Genomic DNA, 15,846 nt, shown 5'->3' on the forward strand with positions numbered 1-15,846 from the left:
TTCAAGTCCTCATGAAGTCATGGTTATGCACTCACTGTCATGTCGATGGTCGTGTCCACCGTCCATCGCAAAAATAGCTGGATTCCTGAAACAGATGGAGCGAGTCATCACAGTCACCTGTTGCGTGAATCGAAGTGAAAGAACTGCAATTGTCATGTAAAAAGTATAAGAGTGGTTAAAATTATTCGGAGTTGAGGCGGAAAGTCTTCCATGATCAAACGATTGGAGAACGTCATTATATGTTCACAGTTATATGTCTCCTTGATCAAGATAAAACTATTCATCATGCTATAACCAACTAAATCTGAAACAATTCCGCAGTGTCCTGCCTCTATAGTTATTGACAGTAGTGTATCGGCTTGTTTGTAAAATTAATTGGAAATATAAATTTCAAGTGGGCAATTCATATTTTTCTTGTAATTGGCCAAATTAGGAATCTGAGTTTTCCTGAAGCATGCCTGAAGGCATGTTTTAAGAAGGTTTATCACGAGTTTATCGGTAACATCAAAAATTTGGTAACATTTAATTGATTTTAAATTCTAATTTAGCAACGTTTGAGGACAAAATCTTGATGATGATGATGAAGCACGCATTCGCGAAAGAACCGAGTCTGCTGAATTGAAATTGAAAGAAATTTGATTGTAACGGGATTTAAGGCAAACGCTAGAGAGCAGATACGGGGAAGAGGCCATATTAGTCTGGATTTGTAATTTCTACCAAAAAGATTAGTTAGTGGAGAGTGAGCTTGAAAAAGACGATGCCTAGGGTGCAGGGATTCGATCCAGCGACCTACGGCATGGTAGGCAACCGCTCTACCCTTTTATCCACCGGGACAGCTGCTGGCGTTTGAAAATTTGTGCATAATATACACAGATCCTTATAATATATGTAGTGGTCTGTAGTGCTAACCCTCACCCTTACCATCCCGGTGGTTGGGGCGGGCTGGGGGTGAATCGGTCCATCATACCCACCGCGCGCAAATTTAGTCGAATGAGAGATGTATTTGGAACTAATGTGGCCTGGACTCGATGGGCCTTGTCCAGGTTTTCCTGGCTGTCAGTAGTGTATAGTACCCCCAGGTAAATGGCACGGCTTAACCCGCCGGCCATGAGGGAATTCCTTTATGGCCCAGTGGTTGGCGCGTTGGTCCAGAGTGGAAGTTCAGCAACGTCGAGCGCGGTCAACCTTTGGATCGGTGACCGGCGCGTAAAATACAAGTAGTACAATAGTAACTTTTTATATAGGATTGACATGTCCATGTGTAAAAGGAAGTAACCTGTTGCTATCGTGTCTTCGCAGTATAAAGTGATAAGGCGTGCTCCACTCGCACTACCTGGTCTATAAGTATCACTGAGACTGCCCCCATGATCAACTGTTCTCACCACTCGAAGATCGCGTATAATATCAGTAATCACAGTCGTGTAGCGGAAAACGGTCTTATTGTTGTCGGTAATTTGCCTAACTTCATGGGATGCTTTCGTATTGCTATATAGTATTTTGGATAAAAACTCTTGCTGTTATTTGCGGGGGGATAACAGCTTCCATCGAATGGTAAGTTTGTTGTAGGCCTACTGTCTTCCATTTTCAGTAGCTAAAACAATTATACATTTGTATCACTGTAGAAGTTAGTTTGTAGTCTGACAGAACGCTACATGTAAACATATTTCAAATCAGTTTTTAGAGTGTTTCGCGAAGCTTCATTTTGAGAGGATTCCATTGTCAATTGAGAAGAATTCGATCTTGTTTCACCCAGGTAGTTGCTGGAAATAAACCAATAGCAGCAGTTGGGACATTTCGCGCCATTTTTGACCTCAGTAGGAAAAGGGAATTTGAGAGGTTTTGAGTGGAATGATGTATACACACCCTGTATAATTTGATAGTTGCAGTATTGTCAATCAAGTATTGTTGCAATTTCCATTTATATATCGAAGATAGTCACTGATTAGATTAGTAGACCAGTTGATTCTACCTCGTCCCCGTCCCCTGCCTCTGCTGCGACATTCTAACCGGGCTACTATTTTCTGTTTCTCCGCCATCTAATGTCACAGGAACACAGCTCGCATGTTTCCTTATCTGTTTTTTTTCTCGTGGCATTATCCTCCGCAACATCACCCAAGACATGTTCGAGAATGTTACAGGTCAGATTTTTGATGGGCGTTTTTTCTACTATCCGGCTTATGCTTTAAGCTTGTTTGTACAGGCCTCGAGACAATCTAAATCAGCTTTTATTTATTTATGTTTGTTTGGGGTTTTTTTTTGGGGGGGGGAGGGGGGTCTGTACCTTTGTTATAAGAATATTATGGCAGTTGCGCTCGTGCTGGAGTAATAATAATCATGTAAAAAAATATGCGAAGTCTCGTCAGGCCCGTTCGGCCTTCCCTGGTGTCTCTTGAAAACATTGCGAGAGTTTTATTGACCCCGTAACTCATTTTACCTCATACATATTTACTCTGAGTTCCTGACAGACTAATCATCCCGGAAGGTTTACCAACCATTAGGAAACTTCAGATAACATGCTCTCAGGAAACTCAAGAACGTGTATAATGGTACTCATCACAGTCTTGTTTGCTTTCGGCAAAGAGTAGTGCATTGCATCATTGACACCGGTTTCTGTGTCATCCCGTAGATGCGCGGAGTTGATTTCCCGTTGTTCTCTTGCCACGAGAAGCCTGCCAACAACTCTTCACACTATACACAACTTCATAATCAACCACTCTCTACCCCTAAGATTAGTCCAGAGGTTGGTGCAGGGGCGAACCACGGAGGAGCGTGAAATGTACTTTTCTAATCCGAAAGTATGGAATGATGGAGAAGAAGAAGAAAATACATGTAGTCTAGTTGCATAAATAGATTTGGGCATGAACAAAATGTGCCCACAATACAGCCCCCCCCGTCATCTTGACTACCCTGGCTAGGTTTCAAGGGAGTACAGACCATAAGGTTCAGGGTACCCCCTTCTACATCATTTTAGTACATCAACTGGTATAGATATAGATAATCGTACTAAAATTACAAACTCTGTCAAGCAACACTCTATCGCTAATAACTGAGGAAGAACCCTTTCAATGTCAACCTTATCATTGTGTAGGCAATGATTGAGTGATCCGGTGCTGTGTTGCTTCTTTGACTATAGTCGTATCTTTGTACAGGATCAGAACCGAAACTGTACTTTGTGGCTTTATCTTAGTAATACACCAATAAACCATAATACATCATGATACCGACTAAAGAAAAAATCTCTGTGTGCGTTACTCGAGGCTTGCTCGTAATTGACGGCGTGGTTATTTCTCAGAGAGGGTCTTGGTAAATATATTATTAACTCGAGTATCAGATGCAAGTATACTTCCCTGTGGGTCCGCTAACATTTGTTGTAAAGTGGTAACGTCCCGTAATAGCTTGATAGGCAAATTTCAAAGAACGCCACTACGAACTACGAAGCTCTGTTGCGTCATTTCCTGTGCTAGTTCCTTCACCTGACCCTCCAAGGCATCTTTTATACTTACCTGTTCGAGAAATTGGAAATTTCCGTTCAAAAGTCGGAAATTTCCGTTCAAAAGTCAGAAATTATACTATTCTATACCACTTGGTGAGAAGACCACCAAAGTAAATTTAATACACCTTGATGCATACACTATCGGCAGGTAGCCCCGAGACCTTTGAGCGTTCAATAATTGCGTAAAATGCGATGAAAGACATTTCCTTCTTATGTTTCAAAACAATTAGTAAGAAAATATCCCTTATATCGTCGTCATGCCTGACCTTCTGACACCTTTTCCTGTGGTGATTGACGTATAACGTTTTTCGAAACAATCCTCGTAAATGATGTATCGTTCGCCTTAACCTTTCGGAACGTCTTATTGGGAGGAAAAGGACCTAGTGCCAGTGCATGACGGCAATGTTTGTTTCTTTTTTTATACCCTGAGCAGAAAGAAAGATTAATATGATCATGAGCATTGGTACGAACGGCGTATCGACAAATGTTATCCGCCTTCTGGTTTAATTACGAAAAGGAACAAAATATGGCTTAGTTATATTTTTTTCGGAATTGCGTCGCGTTTACTATCACCTGTGATGCCTTCCCTTTTTTACGAAACATAAATTAGTTATTGCAAACCCTGTGAACCCGTACCGGCCTAATATATCAAGATTTCTATGACAGAATAATGGAAATTTAGGTGGGGAAGTTAAAGCCATTTGAGTTTTAATGTACGAGGCAGTGCTAACCATTACTGTTGAGGTGGAGAATAAGTCATTCTAACTCCCGAAGGAGCAAGCAGAATGCATGACTTCACATTATTTTGACAAAAATAGAAACTAAGAACGGTATGAAAATAGTTTTTTAATTAGCCCCATGCTGTTTTGACTTTTAAGTGACGAACAAATGGCTGTCGTTCTTCGAAACAAATGGCTTTCGTTTCAGAGAAGGAAAGCCATTTGTTCATGCTTATGACAGCAGTGTATTCACCTGTTGTAAAGAGCCATCTGTTTTTTCGAGAATGACAGTTTAAAGGCGTCTCGTCACTTAAACATTTGAATTTGAAGTTCGATTTACCAGTTGGGATGTTGATACGCATAAAGTTCAACAAATTCGCAGCTGACAACCATTGATTTCTTCTCCGCCAGAGGGCCAACTTTAAAAAGTGTACACGAACGAATCTTGGACGAAAACAGGGGCGTGGGTGGGCTGGGGTGGATGCAGGGGTGCATGTGCACCAGCCTACGTTTACGCACCTGAAAAGTAAATTCCATCCAGCAAGATTCTCCATGATTTCATACGAAATCAATCCAGATGCCATGAATCATTCCCTTAATTGCAAATATTACATCTCATGTGTCTTGGAAAAGAACGAAATATTTCAACACTGGTATTTTTTCTGATATTTTCGTTTGTAGCAAATTTGATAGAATGAAGTAAAAACTTTTCAATTGATATATCCTAGGCCTGGTATTTGTTTGTTAAGTTGAACTGTTGACGCCTTCCGGCACTATGGAAAATAGCTCTCGACAAAATGAACGGAATAAATTCAAATACAAGCTAAACAAATTAAAGGAAAAACCATTGTCTGATCTCTGACAAATATTTTGTATCGGAAAAATTGCTTTACTGGTACAAGTTTAGTTTATAAGCAGATTAATGCAGAAATAAAATTTTCATGCAGCTCCCCAAAGCAGTTGTAAATAAGGACCTTTTGAATAATTGTGTTTGCTTTACAATCTATCTCGCAGACTGAACTGCTGAAACCCATTTTCTTTGCATGCAACACGCCTCCGCTAAGCAACATGCTCAGGGGCCCTGCTCCGAGTAACAAGTTTGGTAGCCTCTGTTGTATTGTGACGGTATAAGGATCGGTTCTATAGCGACCATTGGCATCACGTTTCTATGAAATTATAAAGAGTACAAAACGGGATCCTTCTCAGGACGCTCTATCCTAGGAGACATGCTTTTCTTCCAGACCGGTATGTCTATAGCTAACAGGCTAACGGCACGGTAATAAAATACACAACAATCATTCATTGGCTATTCATTGCAATACTTTTTTCTGATCTCCGAAACGAGTCCATGTCTTCCAACCTCAAGGAAAAAAGAACGCGGAGAGCAACGCTAAGATACAACGCTCGATACTAGTATATCATTGTTTATCTTCAAAACGCATTAGTTGCATTGCCTCACAAAGCAATATCTTATTATGTATATGTGTATTGATCAACAAATACGTGTACAAAAATCTATCGCTATCCGTCAGTTAATTTATGTCATTACAAAAAAAGGTCGCCATGGCCTGGCTATGAGACGCGACGAAAATCCCCACCATTGCCTAAAAGCCTTGGTGGCTCAACGATTACAATGCTGGACTTCCGATCTAGTGGTCACGGGTTCGATCCCCGTGATTCCAATACATTTTTCTCTTTTTTTTCTCTTAATTTTGTTATTATTTATTCATTGGGCTGTACAAAAGGGAACAATGTATATTCATGTATCTCGTCATCCGACTGTGATTGCAAAATCAGATCAGTCCGCGTGTCCCCTTTCCACCATGTCCGCCGGGACACCAGCGCACCACAAATTAAGACCCTGGGGATCCCATCAGAAGCCATCTCGTCAATGCTCGTAGGCCGAATCATTTCTGGATTCGCTGCCGCCAAAGAGCAGACGAGTTTCTAAAAACGGAACTTGGCATGGTGGCCACCACTATTTAGCGCTGAACATTCGTTATTAGGCACAGGAGGCACAGTTAGGCACAGAAGATGAATTTAAATAGCTGGTATTAAGACGCCATTGTTTTATATGGTCTCATGCACACACTCTTGTTGCATAGTATCAGAAAAGCTCGCTCGATAATAAATTTTTGGTAGTAGTACGTGTATGTGTAATTGTATCCAAAATTGTCATGGTTACCCAAGCAGTTCTATACCCATAGGCCAATGATGATAACTACATTCAATTATCTAATCAGAAACCGATGTGATTGACAATCGAATCAAATGGTGTCTTCGACGGTCTGCGGGGAGTCTGGTCCGTTGCCGGCGAACCCGAGGAGCTTATTGTGGCGGCATCTGGGAAGTTTGGGTTGTAAATTGACTCGCGGTTAAAAGAGTCCCAGGAGAGAAATGATGAGGCGCGATTGGTTTGTCACTTTAGATATGGCACGATGATGCTCAGTCTCAGAGAGAAATTATGCATAACCCAGTTACAACGTACGTGTCTTTTCTAAAGATAGATTCTGAAATTATTTATGTCGAAACGTACATGCCAGTGTAGGCTTTATCAATGATTACATGTCGTACATTGTAACGTGCCCAGAATCTCATCCACACGCAGGTAAGCTAATACGTCAGCCGCCTCCTCTCATTAAGTTCTCTTGATGATATGAATCTAATAAACCACTACTAATATCATGATTTATACTATCGCTTATGTGAGAAGCCGTCTTGACTCGATACTACTATCATTGAACCGACATACACAGACTCGATAAAAGTTTCACTGCCTCTCTCGAGGTAAGTGCACGCTGCATCACAATGGCTCAAAATGGTATGATACCATGACTAATTTCCGAAAGTGCAACCAGCACTTGCCTTTAGAAAAGTATAATGCCTTTCATACCCATCTTGACCCTCAATATATATGTTTACGTTTATTTCGTACTCGTAGGTACAATACAATGCAATGGGTGCATTACAAACACTAGTGCATTACAACGCGATATTACAAATGGAAATTAAAGAGGAAGAGAAACCGACATCATGTGAGACATGCAAAAACTACGTTCAATGCATTGACATTGCTCAGCTTACAGACAACGCGCGTCGTTATGGGCGGAGGCTACGGAGGCAATACCGCTTGAAGTTCAGTGTGTTGATACCTAACACCCTCTATCCTGAGAAAGTCGTGGGGTTAGTGTTCGCTTCTCCGGTCACGCTGGAGCCGGGGAAGCTAACATTAACCCCTGAATTCCTCGGGATAAACGCCCCCATGTACTCCTCAAGGCTTTGGCGGTTACTCTTGATCGGGCGAAGAGATGATTATCTCGCAAATAAAAATAATGCTCTGCCCAGCCCGAAAAGTCCACGAACGTTCTCCGTGGGTTCTAATGACACTTATTGCTGTTTGAAAGAGTACCCATGGTTTCCGATTTTAATGATACAGCTATTTTTTTTCACATACTGATTATGCCTAATTGGTTGGTTTCTTGTAATCATCAACATCGCGCTGTAATAATCACTCCCGCAAGAAAAGCTGCTTTGCTACACAGGGAAAATGCGAGCACCGGTGGGATTAATTTGTGGTCTAATTAAGCGCAAAACTCAACACTAATGTTTTTTGCAAACTTGTAATAATCTCCCTCGCAGCTCAACTGTCTCAATGCCGCTGGAAAGTTTTTTCAAGTGTTCCCCATCTCAATGTTTCCATACTAAGGCAGCAAGAGCGATCATGACTTCTCAACGGAGAAAGAAGTCATTCTTCTTTTCTGGCATTCCCCAAATCAATGAGAAGAAACAATGAGAAACGGAAACACCGCAATTGCAAACATGTTGAGTGGAGGAGGGAACTTGAGCGTAGGAATTAGGTGGCGAGGAGGATATTTAGCCTACACGCCGCCATGCGTCGCCTCATGTACGTCAAACCAATGCCGACTCCTAATCCTGATATTGGCTTACATGTCTGTCGCGATTTTGGACATGACTTGTCAATTTCAAGTTAGCTGACAGTTACATTCCGATCTAGGGACGTGTTTAATAACTTTAGCGATACTTTGTGGGGAAGTCACTGTCCTGCACGACCCAATTCCACAATTCCACAATTTTCACGAAATGAAGACGTACGTGTGTGATAAAACCAGTCAGATATTATTCGAAGCATCATACACGACATTGATTTGAACATTGATGAAAATTTAAAAACCTGCCCTCCCATACACAGTTAATCAGGATTCCTAATTGGTTATTTGCCTGACGTGAGCTATAAGGCTTTAGCTTGGTCTGTTGGAAGTTTATTTTAATTTTGCAATGATCATTGCTGTTTATGAAGTTAATTAAAGTTGCGTGACTTCTGCAGACTAGACTGCAGAATGTTGATGGTTAATCAAAATATTTAAATTTATTGGAATGGGTAAGTGTAAAACTTCTTCTGTAGCCTTCCTTTCAGACAATTCATTTTGAATTGGAAATGGCATTTGAAAATGTTTAATTTCGCGAACAGGACTTACAATGTTAGATGGGGTCCATCTTGCCCGTATGTATCCGTCTGACAGAGGTTGACTTGTCAGGGTTAGAGATTCGGTCCGATAAATCAGAGACTTTTACATTGAAAGACTCTGTTTAAACAAAGCATTAAAAACTGGTATTGCCGCTGCGCTTCATTTGGCATTTGAAACAGTTTTCATGATGGCGTCTTTTTCAAGCGCTTCTATTACATAATCCCAAAGGTTACACGCTTTATACGGTAGATAACGAATCACCCGAAGTGTTCTCATTAACCTGTAATAGCAGCAACGGAAGACAAAAATATCACATGAATAAAATAACATCTCCTTTGCCGATGGAGAAATCGCGGAATCCTTTTATGAGCGGAGTGATCTTCAAATCAGCAGAAGGTGAAGTCAAATTGAGTGCTTCCGTTAAAGAAATGACCCTGTCATTTAGAAATTTGAGATGCAGTTCTTATCAAAGATATTTGACGACTTTCTCTTTACCTCTTCTATTCGTTTAATTCTCAGTGGTGTAATGAGTCACTTTGCTATTCCTTCTGTGCTCGCATGAGAAGTGATCTGCATGTTATACCTACCACTAAACAAGGCAGCTGATGTATGGGGATGCAGCACCCGATTTGAACTTTAAGGCGACTATAGTTAAGGACAGGGGGTTAAATTGGCCATCTTCAGGTACAAATATATATACAGTCAGGGCACTGGTTCGTGACATGCCCTTTACTCAATTGATCTCTATTCATTGTTGAAGCATAGAACGAATGCAGCGAAAAAATACTCTGGTTAGGATCACGATAAAGATTCATTGGTAGAAAATTATAACCATTACATTGTTCATGCACGTTCTCCTGACCATTTTATGACGTCAAAGGATTGTTTAGGAAAATGTACGACATCCACCCGGTGCGCGGATGTATGAAGAAAGCGAAAAAACCTCTCCTATTTCTAAGGTTAAATAGAAATGGATCACCCAACGGTATAGTTCCGCGCAGGATTATTGGGAAATGTAACAGATAATTAACTAGAGTCATCATTGTGTTTACTATTGTCAGGGGATGTATCAAGAAGCGAAGATTGTAGCAGAATCTTTGTATGTTTGACCGGTGACATTTGTCTCTGTAGCAAAGTTGATGTGTTTTGTTTGAGAGGCAGCTTAGGATACTTCGAATTGTTGTAGAGAATCGACGAGTGTATAGACACAAACAAGTAGTTTTGTGAGAAAACACACTTTAGTCCATTCCAACATTTGGATGAGCCTTCTCAACGATGTCATTCATTCCAAATCAATCCTTTGCGGACCAAATGACAACGAGAATACCTGGGTAAGATCACTTTAACATCTGACAGCTTGTAGCACTTTGATAATCTAGCCGAATCCCAGAGGAACCCGCCACAGATTTCAAGTCACTTGATTAATACTTAAAACTGATGGATTACCAAAACAATATTACTTCGTCTGTAGTAATGGAATCGTCCTTCGAACCTTATACTCCTGGGAACAAAATTTAAGATGGATCGATACTCTAGAATATTAAGAAATGCGTTGCCTGATTTTTATGCTTGGCTCAATCGAGAGTATTGCCCTGCCTAAGAGATGTTATGACAGCAAGAAGGTGAATGTTGAGCTCGCATCTTATTTCAGACGTAATTGGTTGGTGAAGCAGCCGCAGGAGTTGTGGCTGCTCCGTGTTGGCACGGGCTGTGAGTAAGACGTGTATTCTCAGTACAGACCGAAGGTTGATCTCTCACATATTCCCATTACACCATAAGGTCCCTGAGTGGTGCAGGCGCGTGACGATATCTGGAACAACGGATCAATTAGCGATTGATCAATCACCGCAAATTCTAAAATAACAGGTACAAAAACTTGGTGATAAAAGGTGTTATGTGTAGAGTTTAAAAAAAACTTGTGTGTATCAATTAATTCTCGGCTGATCGATGGCCAGGATACTGGTCACGCACCTGTGATCAGATCCACGAATCGCCACGAATTCGATTGGGGGGGACGACGAAGGTGGAACCCCAAACCACCCCCACAGTCACACCTCCCTGAAGCGACAAGCACGAAAAGGTTCATACAACAGCAATTGTGGTTTATCTTACCTAACACAAATGACATACCTCTTATATATGGTATTGTGATTTCTCCCAACGTCAATATCACCTATCATGCCTGAAAGTTGTAGTGCCGGTCCTTAAGTCCATTTACTTCAATCAGTTACGGCATCGACGACTCGAAATTTTGGGAAGAGACTGTTACAATTATTTAGGGATCTTCCCAATTCTTAAGGCACTGAATGTGTCTCGCCGAACAATTAATGATAATAGCAGTGGTCTATCACTCAATACTCTATGAATTGATCGCAATTATCTGGATGATTCTCTGACACTTTCAGACTACCGAAATAATCTTGTAGAACGTATTTGAAAAGGTCATCAGGCGTCTGTCTGAATGGAGTTACAGATTGAAGCTCTGTTGGTACTTTGGTAACACGACTAAAACCTCGTATGTCATGGCAGTCAGGCCAAGGAATAGTAACACCACGTCGGTGGAGGCTGAAGATTGTCTTGTGCTACAGCTTGGCATTTGAACCAACCACACAAGGATTCTCGGCAGGCCGATCGTCGGCTGAACTAGCACTAGTATAGGAGGTTTCTTCCGACTTCTTATAGGTTTCTCTTACAACCTTTTCCTGATTTATCTGACAAAGTTTGACTTTTCTCTGAATGGTCAGATTTCTAGAAAACCTGTGAAAAATTCTAGGGCTTTCCAAAATAGGGCATTTAAGATCAAATGCCGATGTAGAATGGCGTAAATTTGGTCTCTTCCGCTCTAAGAGGCAAATGAAGCGAGTCCTCACATTAAGAGATTGTGGGTGTACGTGGCTTTTGGCCAATCAGAATACAACCAATTTACCCAATCGGAACGCTTGTAACACGCTTTGCAAACTATTAGGTGATTTTGTGGAGGCACCCTCCCGAACATGTTCTAGTTAATGTACGTACATGTCCATAATACGCGTATCGAGCGATGATCAAGTTATTTCTGATTTCGTCAAATTCTCACGAGTTTCGGACCATCAGCCGTTCGGGCCAACATTGGATTCCGGGCATTGGGTCCAGGCAATTAACTATTGTCGCTGTCATAACAGGAAAAGGAAGCGCTCAATCTGATTAAAATCAAATGGACGAATCGCTTACGAGGTTGAATAATAAGCTGTCCTGAGTTCCCCTGGCGTCTTCCTCATACTCGAAGGGCAGGTTTCTCACGGTGATGGTCAATATGGCAATTTCCATAGGTCGCACAATGGCGGGAGGTCGCAATGATATATTCCTGAGCACGACTCGAAGCTGTCAGGAGAGCGCTGGTCTCTTCACTCTTTTGGTACTGAGGACAAGGTCCTGATCTTTTAGAGAGGTCCATAACAACAAACAACTATCATCTGAGATCGTGGGTTCCATCCCTAGTCTAATCAGCTCTTCACATGAAATCAGGTGACTCGACCTTTGAGCAAAGGATCTTTTACGTTGTATTATATACATATTATGAATTAACGAATCTAACTAGACACATTTACACTGAAATGAAACAACGCATCAACTTTTGAAAAATGTCACAGCTTGCCTCGACGCATATTCAGATATCGGCACCAGATCCAATATCTTTCACGCGTTATTATTGTCACAGGTGCAGGAAAAGACGGTTTCTTTTATCCTGAAGCAGAACAACAAGTTCATCGGAAAACATAATCCGATTTGTCAAAGATATTTGTTGGCACACGGGACACATCAGCTGTTCAGTAAAAGACATAGTATGCGTTCTGCAACTGAAAGGGATTGCTGGTGTTATCAGTAAAGTATACAATGCTGAAATTCGTATTTGTAGTCCATATGGAAACAATACAAAGCATTCACTGGACTAGCTGCATGTACTAGATGCATCTTCCCGATTTCGTACCTTACAGTACTGATATTCGGATGTGGAGAAGAGACATTAGTCGTACACTGCTTGAGGTACCAATGATAAAAACGATAACATGGCAACCTCCTTCTAAGTTATTGGAAATACATATCAAATATATAACTGTACTTTTCGGATTTCCTTCATCTGCATAGTTTTAAATCCAGGGTTGTAAATTGCAGTCCGCAATTTCTTTTCAGGAAATTGCATGTTGATAATATTTATTGCGGATATAATGCTATTTTTTGACGAGGCTTTCCACTTTAAGACCGGCTAATCCTTGGCGAGAAAGAAAGGGCTTCGCCACACCAGCGATGTTACAGGTTGTTGCCCTTTATATCAAATGGTTTTCTAACTAAAAACTTAAGCTGGATTTGTACTTCGACGATACTTTGGTTTTGGAGCATAGGACACGTATGGGGTCGAATCATCGCTTTTTTGCACAATGTCTCTGAAAATGAGTTTTGTTATCGATAGTGGGGAGAGGCGTTCAACCTCCCCTTTCCAGGATCCGTTCCAAGCTCAGTGTATTGCCACTGGTTTATCTTGTAAGCCCCCATCCGCAATAGAGTTAGGAGTACATTTACAGGGCCACCGATAATGTTACATCGGGAATATTTCCTCTATCCAATCACATAGGTCAAATTTAAGGTATACAATAATAGGCTTGTGTACTGATAGAAACATAAGGGTGGTAATTTCAACAATGTTCCGTCCGATAGTCCAAAGGAACGACTCATGTTGACAAAGCTTGACACGCGCTTTGAGAATCTGAAACATGCTGATATACGGTTCCCGGAGCCAATCTTCGTTCGAGTAACTCAACTAAGGCTTTGAGGATATCACAATAGTACTGGGTGTTGAAAAGATGGCCAGGTTGCAAGAGTGAATGATCAACATTCAAACTGTTAACTGTAAACCTCATATATGTCATCACCACGTTTGAAAATGTCTACTTTTCATTTTGCGTTGAGCTCATATATAAAAGATCTAAACAGAGTTAATTTCATGGCCACTCTCAACTGATCCTGCTAACATTTCAATAAACTGGCATAACATGCATACATACTCATTTACTCCCGAGTGGAAAGAAGCAGTGTTCAAACCTTTGGACTCTTCAGTATATTAGGCTTGCCATGTGGTACAGGAAGGTCAACCTCCAACCTTCGGCCGAACAGTAATTAAAGAAGTTCGGCCAATATTTGTGGCATCAATTACCAATTCTTATCATATCGATAGTTTGCGTCTAACGTCGTTATCTCGCCCTCATTCCTCTGTTACTAAGTGCAAATAGCTATAGATCGATATATCCAAGCCCGGACCAACGATGTGGCCATTTTACCAAATACATGTAGATTGAAAATAATGATATAAAATGGAACCTAGTGCTAAATAAGCTGCAGAAGTATTGCTTCCAAATACATTGTCTTTATTAATTCTTGATATAACATACAGCCTGATATTCTGTTAACATTGCATAACATGATATCCGCATTGTTTATTTGAGACGGTGTCCGACATTGATTGACTGTTTACTGCCCAAAAATTGTCAGAAATAATATATGAGGTGTTACAGAATGTTAGCCTTGACATGTTAGTGTAACAAAGACAAACGTATTTCACGTGTAAGTTGTGGTGGCTGGCAAATATTTGCTGTATATGCATACATAAACCGCCCGGCATCACATCTTCTATATTTCTGAGATTCTCCCGATTCTCCCGTTGATGTTTCTCTGTCTTCTGCGGGATCTCCTGTTGTCTACTTCGAATGGCGCGCATTGGGTTTTCCATCAGTTAACGCTGTCATACATGTATGCATTTGGGACTTAACGATATTAATTGATATAAAAAAGCTGTGTGAAGCGGTCGTTTGTCTGTACAGTATTTTGCTTCCAAGTTTATTGCTCTTCGTATAGTAAGAAAAGGTATATAAAAAAAGTTTCATAAGTCAGAAAGTTTCATTTCGCGCAGACCAGTTTGTTTCGTCCTCCCATAAAAATGTAACCAGTACCGCATTATAGCGGAACCAGCGCCAGTTCGTCACACTGGCGATAAGAAGAGATAGACCTATCGGAATTGGAATTAAATAGCTATGGAATTGCTATCGGGGACATTAAGATAACGCCCGTGAAATGCAGCTAGGGCTGTCTGGAGCTACGATCCGATGTGACATGACAATTTCTGTAGTCCCAATAATTTTGATCCGACCATCAGCACAAATCGATTTGATTCTTTTCGTGCATGTGGTGAAATTTGAAGGTACGACAGGTGAAAAATACGGAGCAGAATCAGGCTTTCGGCGAGCTCTTGCTTCCAGTTTTCTTTATCGTCCGGTTGAGGGAGGAGATCAAACTGAAAAAAAGGTGAGCCATACATGAGGCAACCTATGAGTGGATGGGTTTGTGAGGGCTCAACATCTGAGTAGTATCTGGGAGGAAGCTGGGTAGCCCATACACTGGAATTATCAATCAATGGACGAAACGTACCCGTTCCTTTACCCAATAAAGGTTTTTGGTGTCGTCAAAGATAGTTACATTCACTTGATACTAGAAAAGGGACTGGTAACTTTTATAGGGTAGCTGAATGTTCCATCCAAATTTCTGGAAATTTTGGTTGGTTGGTTGTGGCAGGAGGAGCGAAGAAAACTAGTTCACCGCAATACAGTAAATACGTAAGAACATCCTGTATCGTATTGGCTGTATGAACCTTTGTAACTCGAGCCCGCTTCTACAGTGCTTAGCTCGATATCTGTCACAGCCCACGAATTGCTTTGGAAAAGTAGGAAACTATCTTTGGAAATAGCATGACAGAAGATAAACAACCGTATCGAGAGGAGGTTCACTTGACCTATCTCTCATCAATTGATGCAAACAAATCTATTAGTGAACCAATTATCATGCTCCTTCGATATTCACAATGACAATCAAAGGTTAAACCAAGTTCGAAATTCTCTTATTAAAGGATGAAATCCGTTACTTGAATATTTCGAGATTGGATTGATGTGCCAAAAACACGAATAGTGATTGTTTTTCCCCCCTGCTGCCGAGAAGAAAGTGTAAGCTATTTCCGTTTCAGTTTCCGAAAATCTGTGCTGTGAACTGCTCTGTAGGTATTCAAATACAGTTTGTATCTGTATTTCGCTTAGTACCCTTGTCGTTTTTTGAGCTGAGCTGATGT

The 15,846-nt window shown here is 41.0% G+C and overlaps 1 protein-coding gene across 3 annotated transcripts in view; it reads left to right on the forward strand.

Moving 5' to 3' along the window:
- Positions 1 to 1,432: 1,432 nt before the first annotated feature.
- LOC135500199 (secretin receptor-like) overlaps positions 1,433 to 15,846 on the forward strand; it is a 45,323-nt gene continuing 30,909 nt past the window's right edge. Inside the window, exon 1 of one of the 3 annotated variants that reach the window (XM_064791462.1) lies at positions 1,433 to 1,551. The gene's annotated coding sequence lies outside the window, so the exon portion shown is untranslated. Of the gene's footprint in view, positions 1,552 to 14,997; positions 15,033 to 15,647; positions 15,725 to 15,846 lie in introns of those variants that run through there. The other 2 variants (XM_064791463.1, XM_064791465.1) reach the window with 2 other exon arrangements.

The sequence above is a fragment of the Lineus longissimus genome, chromosome 16, assembly GCF_910592395.1.
Source record: "Lineus longissimus chromosome 16, tnLinLong1.2, whole genome shotgun sequence".
In the NCBI taxonomy this organism is placed as follows: Eukaryota; Metazoa; Nemertea; class Pilidiophora; order Heteronemertea; family Lineidae; genus Lineus; species Lineus longissimus.